This window comes from Callospermophilus lateralis, chromosome 15, assembly GCF_048772815.1.
Source record: "Callospermophilus lateralis isolate mCalLat2 chromosome 15, mCalLat2.hap1, whole genome shotgun sequence".
In the NCBI taxonomy this organism is placed as follows: Eukaryota; Metazoa; Chordata; class Mammalia; order Rodentia; family Sciuridae; genus Callospermophilus; species Callospermophilus lateralis.
Window position 1 is genome coordinate 37539808 of NC_135319.1, and position 15388 is coordinate 37555195.

The window sequence follows — 15388 nt, forward strand, 5'->3', positions numbered from 1 at the left end:
ATTCTTTCCTTGGCTTTATGCAGTCTACTGATGTTTCTGTTACAATGTTTTATTTTAATAGTTTCTTTTGATTTTTTTTTCTGAATGCTTTCATCTTCCTTCTTGCTTGACTGATCTATTCTAACACGTTGCCTAGTTTTTAATTAATCTTTGGCATATTATAGCTAATGTTCCATCTGATAATTCTAAATGTCTTTTCAGACACTATTTTCTTTTATCATCATTTTCAGCAAGGCTTGTAATTGTTTTCATTGAAAGATAAACATAATATATTGAATAAGAAGAACTAGGTAATTAGGCTTTGTGTGAGCTTTTGTGTTAATTTAGTATTATGGACTGAATATTGTCCCTATGAAAATTCATATGTTGAAGACCTAATTCCCAATATCATGGTATTTGGATATAAGCCTTTGCAAGATAATTAGGTTTAGATGAGGTCATAAGGGAGAGGACTTCTTCATGAGATTCCTGTTTTTATAAAAAGAAGAGATATAAGATCTTTCACTCTCAGTCTGCATTCACCAAAGACAGACCATGTAAGGACATAATGACAAGATGGTCATATGCAAACCAGGAAGAAGGCCCTCCCCAAATGCTAAATCCACTGGCACCTTGGTCTTGGATTTTCTAGTCTCCAGAATTGTGAGAAATATATGTTTTTTAATCCACTAGGTTTTTGTTATTTTTCCCAAACTGAAGAAGACATCTGGTAAAGACACCATCTTTGAATGTTTATTTTGCTGTGGTGCCAGAGATTTCAGTTTCCTCAAATATTACTTCCCCCACCCTTCTCTGTTGCTTTTTAGTTTCCCTAAGAATTCCTTCTTAAATGGAATGTTCTGAAGTTCTCTGGGTTGTAATACACTGTTATTATTTTGGTGCCTTACTGAAAGTGATGGTAAGGTGTTGGGAAAGGTAGTATATGATTAAATCTAGTGTTTTTAGTTGACTGGCATTCTTAGGTTATGACCACAGAAATTTTTATTGGCTCCCTTTCTCCCTTTATATGAGACAAGAAAGGGCCTGAGTTGATTAATTACCCTTCTCCTAGGCTAGATACTGCTTTGGTAATGTAGTTCTCCTTAGATTGCAGGCCATAGATTTGGAGAAAACTAGAGTTATATTTTAAAATGGTTACCTTTCTTCTCTTTCTCTATTTTAAAGAGATTTTTTTCCCCAGATATAACTTATGAAAATTTGGTGGGGTTTAGGGCCACCAAGAGTTCTTTACTGTCAAACTAAACCACCCACAGAATCTATTAATTAATCAAAACTGCAGTTTAAATGCTCCTTACCAATTACTTGCTTCACCAGCTTGGCTTTACTTGATTTTCTGTATTCTTAGTATTCCTTTGTCTCTAAGGATTTCATAGTGATCATTTGCCCTGTGGTATCAATTCTTTAATGAATTTTCATAAAGGTTTGATTTTAAACTTGTTTTATTTCTTTTTGTTATGAGAATGGGGATGTTGACTTCGGAGCTCTTTGCAATGTTCATCTGAAATGGTATGTCCTCTCTGTTTTATATAGAAGTTGTCCTTGTCCTAGGGTTTGAATGTGTACCCATCTTGATTCACCAATTTTGATTACAATAATTTGTATAAACTTTCTGTTTTGGTGTTTGTTGTAATACTCTATTTGGATTTAGATTAAAGTTGGAACCATAGTGATCTCTTAAGTAATTAATATTATAATAAGCAATTGTATTGTCATATCTATAATTTAAATATTTGGATTTTTTATATTATATTATTATATACTTGACAGTATTTTCATATGCTGGTCATGCTTTCAACTTGTGATTTTAAGTATGTTCAACATTATGTAATTTTAAAATTATGAATTCACCATAGTATACACACTGAGTATGTTGTAATAAATAAGTATTAGACCTGTAAAGTTTCTGTAGTGGCCAAAAGCCAGAACCACAGGAAGAAGAGGATTGAATTCCAAGGAATATTAAAGGACATTACAATGATTGTAGGTGTTTGCAAAAGCTAGATTTTATGGGAATACTGACTGAGTTGATTTACACAGACTTGTTTACCACATAAATGTTTCCAACCTTGTTAATTATATGTACACCCTAAATCTCTCAGAGAGAAGGAGACTAGTTCCCTAAAATTACTATTAAGAATGTTTTAATGAAAACTGATTGGCAAATTCTGCACCAGATTCTTCTTTTCGATAAAAAATGATAAGATTCACTAATTGCTTTTATTTGGCAGAAAGTCTTAGTTGGTGACTCACTCCCTGCACTGATTGACAGCCACATCACTATAGCAACATAGAAAATAAAGTGCTTCCAACCAGGGAAGCTAGTTTTCATGCAGAAGACTTTGTCATCAGGTCTTTAAAACTGAGTTTTTCAGAAGTACAAAATGCACTTCGAAAATGTAGTTGAAAACCATCTTAATTTTATTGAACGACAGAACATTACTTTGAAAGCTGTGCATTAGGGGCAAAACAGATTACAAAAAAAAAAATGTGCCTGTTATTAGTTACCATGATTTTATATTACAAGACAGGGTTTAGGTATTGTGATGGTTAGTCTTGATTGTCAACTTGACTGGAAGGAGACATGACTAAGAAATTAGTAAAGCACATTTCTGGGTGTGTCTTTGAGAGTATTTCTGCAGATAATGGCATGTGGGACAACAAACTGAGGAGGGAGATCTGCCTTAAATGTGGGCAGCACTGTCTGTTAGGCTGGGGTTCAGATAGAAACAAAGCAGAAGCAGGAGGAAGCATGCCGTCCAGTGAAAGTTTGATTGTTCTTGAGTGGGTGTATCAAGGGCTGCTGCCATCACCTGTGGACATTAGACTCCAGCTTCTTCCGTCTTTCATCGTGGACTCATACCAGTGACTCTACAGGGAGCTTCTAGGCCATCAGCCCCCGACTAGGACTACTTGACACTTTCTCCTGTTCTTAGGCTTCCAGCTTCTTGGACAGAGCAACTACCGATTCTCTGGCTCTCTGGCCTGCAGACAGCCATCGTGGGATTATCCTGTCTCAGATAAGCCAATCTAATAAATCCCTATTATAATTATACAGACACATACATATGCTATAAATATACATATAATTTTCCTTATTGTTTTTATTCCTCTAGAGAATCCTAAGTCAGGTTTTTGTACCAGAAATGGTTTCAGGGAAACAGAAGTATAAGGATGAATTTCCTTAATTCATTTTATTGGTTTTGTGGTTTCTGATGTTGGCTCTCTAAATTGATCAGACCTAAAGTTGCTAAAGACTCTTCTGATAGCATAGAAAGCACTGATAATCCACGTTAAGGACTGTTTTAAGGAGATATACAAAGTAAATGTATTTTACAATTCCTAATTTACCACTGATGAGTGGAAATAAATTTAGTGACTCTATACATGACACTTTTATACATTTTTGGAAAACTAAGAATAATGATGTTGCCTGGTTGTTCCTGGCATTGCTACACGAAGTAACAAAGGGAAAGAAAGAGCTCAAACATTCAATTTCCTAGATAAATTGCACATGAACAACTTAAAGTCTTCTAAGCATGAGATTTTCTTCTGGATGCTCACCTCAGAGTTGTCAGGAAGTAAAGAGAGATAGATAGAGACAGAGGCAGAGATAGAAGGAGTCGGAAGATGGGGCCAGGGACAAGATATATCCTTCCAGGAAAAATCCTCAGTGAACTACTTCCTCCAACTGGGCCCTTTTTCTTACAGTTTCCACAACCTCCCAATAGTCCATTCAATTATGAACCCATCAAGGAGTTATCCATTGATAATATTAGAGACCTCAAGATCCAATCACTTCCCCAAAGCCCAATCTCTGAACATTATTGCTTTGTGCCCAAGACCTCACCATATGAGATGTTGAAGGATATTCTAGATCCAAACTATAGCAGGTGTACTATTTGCAAATAATTTAGAAAAGTATTTTTGTGGCATTACTATAAAGTATATTTAATGTGTGAAAAATGACATGAATTTCTTAATAATAATTTAAGAAAAAAAAGTCAAGTGATCAGTGGTATACAGATATTTAGTGTCTCCAAACATCACTAACTAGGAAGGCATACATTAGTAAAGAACTATGATGATAATAAAGTAAGGAATAAAGATAAATGTTAATTATCTATGTCTTGCTCTGGACCAAGCTTTGAATAAAAAAACAAAACATATGAGCACAAAGAAGTTGAAAAGTGATGCTTAATGTTCCCCCTTACTTGTTGAGTTAAAATTATCTGAAATAGTTTTGCATGTAGACAAATAGCTCCCTGTACTTTGGCATGACCTTGCCTCTCCACCCTCCAAACACAAATATAATAGATTGAGTTATTTTTGTGTGGTATACAAAATATCTCTTAATGATTTAAGAGCAACATATACCTCATCATTATGTCAACCTCTATTGTGTAATTAATTACTATTTCCAATGCTATATTTATGTACAGAAGGAAGAGAGAAATACAAAGATGATGAAAGTAGATTTTTGTTTCAAGAGTCTGAAATCTAGAAGAAAAATATTAAAAGAAGAGGAAATGATGAGGACATTTCTAATATTTTTTGTGCATCAAGGAATATCTCATAATAAAATACAGACTGTGAGTGCCATTAAAATTATTTGGGGGCTGGGGTTGTGGCTCAGTGGCAGAGCACTTGCCTCATACATGTAAGGCACTGGGTTCAATCCTCAGCACCACATAAAAATAAATAAACAAAATATATTTTGTCCATCTATACCTAAAAAACTAAAAATACTTAAAAAAGTTATTTTGCATGTGTATAACTTGAATTTCACAAGGAGAAAGTCAATAAAATATAAGTGATTTCTTAGTCTTAAGTGACATCCAAAAAGGATTACAGGAAAAGCATGACTTATTTCATGTATATTGGAGATTGGAAAGACATTAAAAGAGGAGAAAGCATGCAAAGTTCTCTTTCAATAATCAATTATTGATTTAATATTTATTGGGTTTCAAAAAACTGTGTGGGAAGATAAGTAAGATAAAGTCCCTGCCTTCTGTAAGTTAATGGTCTGGCTGGGGAGACTCCTAAGCAAAAGATTATTGTATGAAAATTGTGTACAGAATGTCAAGAATTCATAAAGATTAAAAGGGTATCTCAGGATAGCTGGAGTATTTCTTCTCCTTAAGCCTTTAAGTGTGGAAGCCTAAATGAACAATGTCTCAATCTGCCTTTGAGAGTGCTATGAGGCAAAAGATGTAATGAGAGAAAGCAAGATACACTTGATGTTCTGTTTTTCACCACCTTACTTTTAGTATTGGATGGAAATCACATGATCCATTGTATAGGTCTTTGCCTATGTAGGGTATGACAATATGTTTCTTTCCCTTCCAAAAAAAAAGAGAAGCAAACAAATATCATTCTAAGTTAAGGCTTTCTTTGAAATATATATTTGTGTCTGTGCTGGATGACAGTTAATATTGGTGTTAGTACAGTGTGGGCAGAAAAAAGTTTTGAATTTTTCTGGATGGTGGAATACACACTGAGAAATGTATTATTATGTGATTTTTTTTGCAAACATTTACAGTGTTCTAATACAAACTTAGATGGTAAAGCCTCCTATATATATATGGACTACATGGTATAGGTTATTCTACTAATCTATAAAAATATACAAGATGTTCTTGTACTGGATATTGTAATCAATTTTAATATGATGTTATTGTATAATTTGAATATATCTAAACATATAAAAATACAGTAAAGTCTTATGTTAATGGAACTTTTGCACCTCCAGTATAATTTTATGAGACTATTGTAGTATATGTAGTCAATTATTGAACAAAAGTCAATATGTGGAATACAATAGATTGTAGTACCAAAATAATCTTTCTAAGACAGAAAAAGAATTGGACCAATAACATGTAAGCCATCTCTCTTGGCACTGAGACTTCAGAGAAACTGAGCTAATGAGAGATTAAGTACTACAAAGCCCATCTTACATTGGTGTTCAACCTGACCCCACTGGAGTTCCACCACAAAAACATACTTATCAACGAAAAATAAATTTCATCCATTTACTGACTTATTTCAACCATATCTACTATAATGGTGATTAGCTGTTGTATATTCTGGAGAGGGCCTTTCTTCTGAACTTATAAGCAAATTTCCCAAAAGTCATCGTGATTGCCTTACTTTGACCCAACCATACTAACATTTGTAATGGGTTGTACTAATTGGCTTGTACTGGATCCATCATGTGTCCACCTTTTTAGTCAGAGAGTAGACTCATTCTAGAAATCCCAAGAATCCAACAGTCAAAGCTGACTGAAATTGGAAAATGGTCTACTAGTATTCCGTATCTGGAAGCTTAAACAGACCTCATAATTTAGTTGGAAATTTTCTGGATGCAATATTTTTTTCTGGTTTTGTGAGCAAGAGAGGATTAAAACATATATTTATACTCTTTTTTTAACAGTGTATTTGTACATGATTTGAACTAGCTAACTGGAGTTATGAAAATTTTTTCTTTAGTTATAATTTTTTTTTTTGATAGAAGCCTTGTTTTATGAAATACCTCTTGTACTGTTTCATATATAACTAGATATTTGGAGGCAAAATGTCACATTTTGCCAAAGAAATTAGATTTGGCAATAAACAGAGTCTTTTATTGGCTGCTTTCTTTACTCATGGCAGGAGATAAATGAAAGAAGAAGGGGAGACCCAGGGAGGCATAGCAGTGGGATAAAATATTCTCAAAACAAATCCCTGAAAACCAAAGAGATATATTTTGTGCTAATCCTTATTTAGATTTTGTGAGTTCTACAATCGTGTGTTGATTTTCTTCCAGAGAAATTTGGCAGAAACAAAGAAGGGTTTTTCCAAAATTCTGCCAGCTTAAGCAAAATATTATTTTTATGTAACAAACGTTGCTTATCCACTCCATTAGGTGTTTGGTCAAATATTGGTAAGGATTTTTATTGAACAAGGGATCAGGTAAATTTAAAAGCATAGGTTATTTTTATTTCTTATTTTCAAAAAAAGCACAGTGAGCAAATCTAGTTATGGGTGTCAAAGAACCATTAAACCATTTGCATGTTATTTAAGAAGGAGTGATTACAGTTTATGTGAAAGCATGGCACCATAAAATTCTGATGTCAACTTTGGAGTTTTCAAATTAAAGAGGCAATATTAGCATATTTATTAAAGATAGAGTAATTATGTTTAGAAAAACATTTGCCTCATGAATTCCCAAACAGAATATGATGAGGCAAAATATCTATAATATGTTGATAATGCTATTTAGTTGGGTTTCCAATAGACTTGTAAACCCAATATAGTTTAATTTGGGAAGAAATTATCAAGGGTATGTGTTTTGGGTGTGTTTAGTCCAGTAATACAAGATTTTAATTCAATAAACTGCACAGAGAAAGCCAGAAGAGAACACATTCCTTCTTTTCAAATGTCTTGCTTAATTCCTCCCTGGTTTCGTGCCTTGGAATTCCATCACTAGCTGGTTGGTGTTGAGAAAAGGCACCTGATTTTCTTCCTTACATTCTAGAGCCACAAGAAGATTCTGAAAGAGTTATAAGATAGCTGTAGCAATTTAAGCTAACAAGCATAGACATTACTTAATCATTTAAGATTTATAAGTTGGCAATGCAAAAAATATTTGACCTTAAATGAATCTGAAAACTTAAAAAGAAAGAAATCTGAAAGACTCTATACTATATCATCAATAATATTTTATTTAGGTGATAAGAGTATAAGTAATTTGAATTTTATTTCCTAAGTTTTAATCTATATTTTCTTATATTCCTAGATTGAATTATGTTCTTTATAGAAGGACTAAAATTGAATCAAAGTAAAATAGAATCTGGAGGTCTGCTTTTCATAAAAATAGGGTTCTTAGAATTTTCTTAAATGACTTGTTTTATAATTCATATGGATATTCTTTCTCTAAGTGGGGTAGGGAGAAGATTAGTGAAAGGCATTAGTTAGTCCACATGGAGTGAAATTTTCAGATGCACTGTAATTTTTATTATTTATTTATTTATTTGCAGTGTCATTTTAAATGCACTTGGGAATAGTATTATAGAATCATCCTCTCAGTTAGGATACAGCAATGCCTTTACCATTCTCCTACTATACTAGGCTGTATTTTGGGGATGGCACCAGCTCTGATAAGAGCTAACAGAGTATCTCTTAAAGACATGAAACAACTTAAGATTGGTGTTTAAAATATAACAGGAAGAAGACTCATTAGTGTATTTATTGTCCCAAACATTCATGGTCATATAGTAACAGCAAATTTTCTAAACTTCTTGAACTCAATGGTTTTTACAATTTCTATTCATATATTTCCAATCTGACACTCAGATTTCAGGTTGGGTAAGCATCCGTACTGTGTGATTAACAATAGTTATCAGTTATGCTCCTTTTAGAGTTTTATAGTACAACCCAATATTGGAAAGGAATCTATTACAGGTCTGAATTAAAAACATTCCCCAAACAGTCTCCACAAGGAGGATACATACCCAGAGGTGGGGTTTCTGGATCACAGCAAAGTACTATTTCCATATCCATATTATTTACCATGTGGCTATACTAATTTACATCTCTACCAACTGTGTGCAAGAGTATTCTTTTCTCCACATCCTTACCAGCACTTTTTTTTTGTCTTTTTGAAAATAACAATTCTTACCATAGTAAGGTGACATGATATTTTTGATGTTTTTGATTTATATGTTTTTGGTAACATTGTGGTAATATTAGTGGTAATATTGAGTATTTTTCATATACCTGGTAGGCATTTATATCTTCTTTTCAAAAATGTCTGTTCAGTTCTTTTGCCAGTTCTTAAGGGGGTTATATGTCTTCTTGCCATTGAGCTGTTTGAGTTCATTATAAATTTTTGAAATTAACCCATTATCATATGTATAACTTACAAACATTTTCTCTAGTTTGTGTCTTCACTCTGTTGATTATTTCCTTTGCTGTGCAGGGACCTTGCAGTTTGGTGTAATCCCATTTGTCTATTTTTGCTGTTGTTGAAATGACAGAGATGAACCCAGAGATCATTATGTTAAATAAAATGAATGAAATACAGAAAGATAAGTACCATATGATTTCACTCATGTGGAATATTAAAAAAAAGTTGAATTAAGTTGAGAGTAGAATGGCAATTACCAGAGGCTGGGGAAAGTGGAGGGGAGGAAGATAGAGAAATGTTATTCCTAGGGCACTAAGTTACAATTAGATAGGAGTAGGAAGTTGTGTGGTGATGCACAATAAGGTGACTGCAAATAACAAAAGCGCAACATGTATCTCAAAAAGCTGAAAGAGAGAATTTTGAATGTTTTCAACATGAAGGAATGATGCATGATTGAGGAGAAATATTTAACCTGATTTAAACTTACACCCTGTGTGCATGTATTAAAACACCACACAATACTCTGTCATTACGTACAAATTTGTGTTCTTATGTATCAGTTAAAATTATTTTTCATAAGCTGTTGTTTTTGCCAGTTCACACAGTCAGCCAAACTTTGCATTAACCAAGAACAAATTAGACTGCTGATTTTTACTGGCAATATACCAATATCTGAAATTTGTGTGAGCTAGATTTGATGATGATTTAGGGTTGATTAAAGTGTTCCTATGAATGGCTTTTCTTGGCAAGTATGTACAGTTTTCAAGCATGAGATCTGTTTACGTAACCCCATTTCCCAAGATGCATTATTTGAAGGAGAACTGAGGGCTGTGCGCATTTTGGAGTTGCTTTTAGATCTGTTCCTTCTCCATCCATACACTTGTTAGCATGATTGGATTCAGAGCTGGTGCTTAGCATTCTATACAGGGCAGTGAGTTTATGATGAAGTGATCTCAGGAATAGGTGTAGTCTGCTGAAAATTCTGGTGTCATGAAAACCCTGCTTTATTAGTGGCTGATATTCACCAGTCCCCCAGGCCCTGCATGCAGGGAATAAGACTTCTTTATGTCTTTGCTCCCTGGTGGTTTTTTGTTTTGTTTTGTTTTTTTTGTTTTTTTTTTTATCCTGTCAGGATTAAGAATCAAAGTTCCTTTGAATGAAAGACCTAGACTGTGAAATTTGTAGTGTTTGGGATCTTAGGCTTGTTCTGGAGTTACAATGGATTCCTAGTAATGAAACATCAATCAGCCAGCTCTGTCTTTAAGGAGGTGGTGCAGGGTGCATTACAAGAAATATAGAATTTACAATAACATGGAAGGATCTCCTTTTTTCTATCATTTGCATTTATTAATTTTTTAAACTAAAATTTTAAAAACCTTCTGCTTCAGGACAAAAAACATGCAAACTAATAAATTTGAAAAAGTAGCTCTTCAGTTTCATTCAAAAGTAAATATTAGACATTGAAAAAAGTGGCCATATTGGTTGCACCAATTTTCAGCAATATACGAGTGTACCTTTTTCCCCACATCCTCGCCAACACATATTGTTGTTTGTATTCTTAATAGCTACCATTCTGACTGAAGTGAGATGAAATCTTAGTTTTCATTTGCATATCTCTAATTGCTAGAGATATTGAACAGTTTTTCATATATTTGTTTATTGATTGAATATCATCTTCTGAGCAGTGTCTGTTCAGCTCCTTGGTCCATTTATTCATTGGGTTATTTGTTTTTTTGGTGTTAAGATTTTTGAGTTCTTTATATATCTTAGAAATTAGTGCTCTATCTGATGTGCATGTGGTAAAAATTTGCTCCCATTCTGTAGGCTCTGTATTCACCTCACTGATTATTTCTTTTACTGAGAAGCAGCTTTTCAGTTTGAAACCATCCATTTATTTATTCTTGATTTTATTTTATTGCTTGCACTAGAGGAATCTCATTAAGAAAGTTGGGGCCTAATCTGACATGATGAAGATTTGGAACTACTTTTTATTCTACTATGTACGGGGTCTCTGGTTTAATACCTAGGTCCTTGATCCCCTTTGAGTAGAATTTTGTGCATTGTGAGAGATAGGGGCTTAATTTCATTCTGCTGCATATAGATTTCCAGTTTTCCTATACCATTTGTTGAAGAGACTATCATTTCTCCAATATATCTTTTTTTGGTGCCTTTGTCTACTATGAGATAACTGTATTTGTATGGGTTTGTCTCTGTGTCCTCTGTTCTGTACCATTGATCTACAAGTCTATTTTGGTTCCAATACCATGCTGTTTTTGTTAGTATTGCTCTGTAGTATAGTAGTTCTTGTATAGTGATGCCACCTGCCTCACTCTTCTTGCTAAATATTGCTTTGGCTATTCTGGGTCTCTTCTCTTCCCAGATGAATTTCATTATTGCTTTTTCTATTTCTATGTGGAATGTCATTGGGATTTTGATTGGAATCACATTAATTCTGTATAGTGCTTTTGGTAGTATGGTCATTTTGACAATAGTAATTCTGTCTATCAAGGGAGATTTTTCCATCTTCTAAGGTCTTCTTTAATTTCTTTCTTTAGTGTTTTGTAGTTTTTATTGTAGAGGTCTTTCACCTCTTTTGTTAAGTTGATTCCCAATTATTTTATTTGACCCAGGTATCCCACTCCTCCATTTATACCCAAAGGACTCAAAAACAGGCTACTATAGTATACATATGCAGCCATATCAATGTTTATAGCAGCACAATTCACGATAGCTAAATTCTTAAACCAACCTAGATGCACTTCAATAGATGAATGGATAAAGAAACTGTGGCATATACACACAATGAAATATTACTCAGCATTAAAAGAACAAAATTTTGGCATTTGCCAGTAAATGGATGGAGTTGAAGAATATAATTCTAAGCAATCTAAGCCAACCCCCCAAAACTAAAGGCTGAATGTTCTCTCTGATAAGTGGATGCTGATCTATATGGGGGGAGCATAGGAAAAATGAAGGAACTTTGATTGAGGAAAGGGGAGGGAGGAAAGGGGAGGGAGCATGAGTCTAGGAAAGATAGTGGAATGAGATGGACATCATTACCCTTGGTACATGTAATAAAGACATGAATGATGTAACTCTACTTTGTGTACAACCAGAGACATGAAAAATTGTGCTCTATATGTGTTCTGTGACTTGAAATGCATTCTGTCATGTATAATAAATTAGAATAAATAGATAAATTTTAAAAAATAAGAAGAAAGTGGCCATTTTATGTATTTTATAAATCAGACCCCACTATAGGAGGGATTTAAGTTAGAAAATAAGAGAGTTTTACTTGTAAAAAGAAATAACTGAGAAAAATTGTAGAAACTAAGTTTTATGAAGTAATTTAAGTTTAGATTGTATGTTGATTTTAAAGGTATACTTACCTCTAGCAATGTATGAGCCTGCAAGGACTTTGTTGAATGAGTTGTCATTTTTTGAAAAGTTTTCAATAAATGTACTCAAGTTAGTGTCTAGATAAACATCTGCTTTTTAGCTTGTTAGATAACTTTTGCTCTTTCTTTGGTTTTCATGCATATTAAAAGGGTCTATATATTTGTTGGGATTTCATTTTCCTTTCTTCATTGATTATTTTGTAGAATTTGCTTTTATAACAAAAATAATGACAGAAATTTAATAAAATGTTAATTATCTAAAAACATTAGTGATGATAAATTATAATATTCCAACATACCAATATCTAAAGCTCATGATTTCTGTGAACAAAATATTTCCAGTATGTGGTAAAGGAAATTCAAATGTCCTGGAAAATCAGAGAAAGATTTAATATGTTTATAATGTGATTGTCTACAATCTTTGGGTGATAAATTGATGAAAATAATTATATTCAATATAATCAAAGCCATATTATGTGGTTTCTTTGGTTTATTTTAACTGATTATTTTACCATGATACTTTTACTTAATTGTATTTTGTCTGATCATTATACAAGTTTCCAGGATGCTGAAAAATTGGGGAATACTAATATAAAAAAGAATACAGAGATTAAAGAAACAACATTTTAATTTGAATGATTTATTTTGAACAAAGAAGCAAATCCTTTTGGTTTGTCAGAAATTCTGATGGATTTTAATTTTTTTAAATTTATTTTAAGCTGAAAGAAATATCCTGTGAATTCCTGTAACACATGTAGGTCAATTTTGGCTGGTCTATTAAATTAAATAGGCATTTTCTGTACTCATTAATAGACTTAAGTTTTACTTTATGAATAAATTTATTTTTTTTGGTATTAAAGTTTGAATCCAAGGGCATTTAACCACTGAGTCACATCCGCAGACCTTTGTATGTTTTAAGTTGAGACTGGATCTCACTAAGTTGCTCAGGGCATCACTAAGCTATTGAGGCTGCCTTTGAACGTGCAATCCTCTTGCTTCAGCCTCCCAAGTCAATGGAATTATAGGCATGTGCCACAGTACCTGGCTTATGAAAAAATGTTATTGAAATGTTATGAATTAGACTAAGAACATAACAAAAACTTGACTCTTCTTTGTCCTAACTCAAAAGCTTATTCGAGTATTTTCTCTATTAAAATTCTTTTAAAGTCCTGAACAACTTTGATAAGAGTGTTTTCTTTCTGTTATCCATCTCGATTTAATGATGATTTTACATGTCAGAATATTTTGTTTTCCCTAAAAAATGTATATATCAAGTAGTTTTCTAGAATCATGTTTATATGAAACCAACTTCAAGAGAATAAAAAGCCAATTTCTGGATGCTTTTCTAAAGATTGAACCAGACAGCATTTTCTGTACTTTCTCTCTCTCTCTCTCTCTCTTTTTTTTTTTTTAACACTTGTGTATACAGAATTTAAGAGAGTAATTTGTGCCAACCCTTTATATATGTATTTAATTAACAAAGAATAAGGTTGTTAACATCATTGCTAAGGATCCATTCATTTATTAAAGAAATAAATTGGGAACAAGGCTAATATGTGAAGCACTGGGATGGATACTGTGAGCATTCTTAAATTTGATTTCCTAGAAGTTTCATAAGGAATTGTGGGTTGGACTGGTAAAGTCCTCATCAGGCTAAGATGCCAAGTAAAGAACTTGCCATAGGATTTTACCTTCAGCACCAATACAATTGGGTAAAATCATACAGTTTCTGTGCTAGCCAGAAATGACCTTCTTTATTCATCTGTAATGCTGGGAATCTTGTGAGCTGGTTCCAGACCAGTTTTCCCAAGAGATCTTTGTAAGCAAGCATTGGCTCTATAAAGTCAGCCATAGATCCTCAAAAGTGTCTCGTTACATCTGATTCAGTGAGCATAATTCTCAACAATGACATTCCAGGTGTTGGTCACATAACCAATGTTTCCAATGTGTGCTCTTCACAGGGAGGATAGACATTTATTAAACCTATGTAAATTAATGTATTACTATGAAAATAATAGTACTCAAGAGAGTTTCTGAATTTTAGGGTATCAGGCAAGGAGATAAAGGTAAGTATTTTATTTCCATTTACAAAGACATTCTATTAAATTGTTACTAGTTACTGATGGAGATAGAGAAAGTGATAAAGAACTAATGGACTTCTTCACATACACCAAACATCAACATATTCTAGACAAAAATCACCTTCCAGTTCTTTGGCTCAAGTCTTTCTGTATAATTAATTTTTGTTTCACTTGATCACAGGTTAGCAATCTCATGCATTATATCTCATGCATACACTTTTTCAACTACAGTTCTGAAAATCCTGACTTGGTTAACTGGTATGGTACCTGAGTTGTTTAATCAGTGTCATCAGAATCCTATATGAAAGAGTCCTTGTCATAGTCTTCTCAGGGACTCTAAGACTATCCTTTAGTAAAGTCAAGACTTTTGGTCTATAACTGATTACAAGTGCTTTTAGAGAAATATCAGAATCAAAAATATTGTCTGTAACATCACAAAAGAATTAAAATGATTGTGATTAATTTATTATTGATAATTTTCAAAATGCAAAGATTTGATAAGGATTTATTGGAAGTAAAATACAACTTACAAGAAAATGTGGTAGTTCCTTTGGCAGGCAAAACAAAATCAATAAAAATGTTTTAGGTAGAATATCTTAAGCCATAATGATTAACCCTCTTTTCAAAGAAGAGTGGATATTACATTTATTTTATACAAATTAATAATGTAATTTTTAAAATTATCTGATTTTTATTAATGTGTTATAGTTACACATAATTCTGGGAGTTCATTTTGACATATTCATAAATGCTTATAATAAAATCTGCTCCATTTCAATCCCCCAAGGACTACTTTTTCTCTTCTTCCTCCCACTCCTGATCTCCTCCAATCTGTTTTCCTTCTTTTAATTTATTTCTTTAATTGATGCATTATAGTTATACAAAAAGTGGAATTCATTGTAATACATTCATATATACACCTAGCATGGTTTGGTTAATTTAATTCCTTAGTCCTCATTTCCTATCCTTTCTCCCTTCCCCTTGATCCCCTTCCTCTACCCTATGGTTCTCCCTTCTATTTTCAT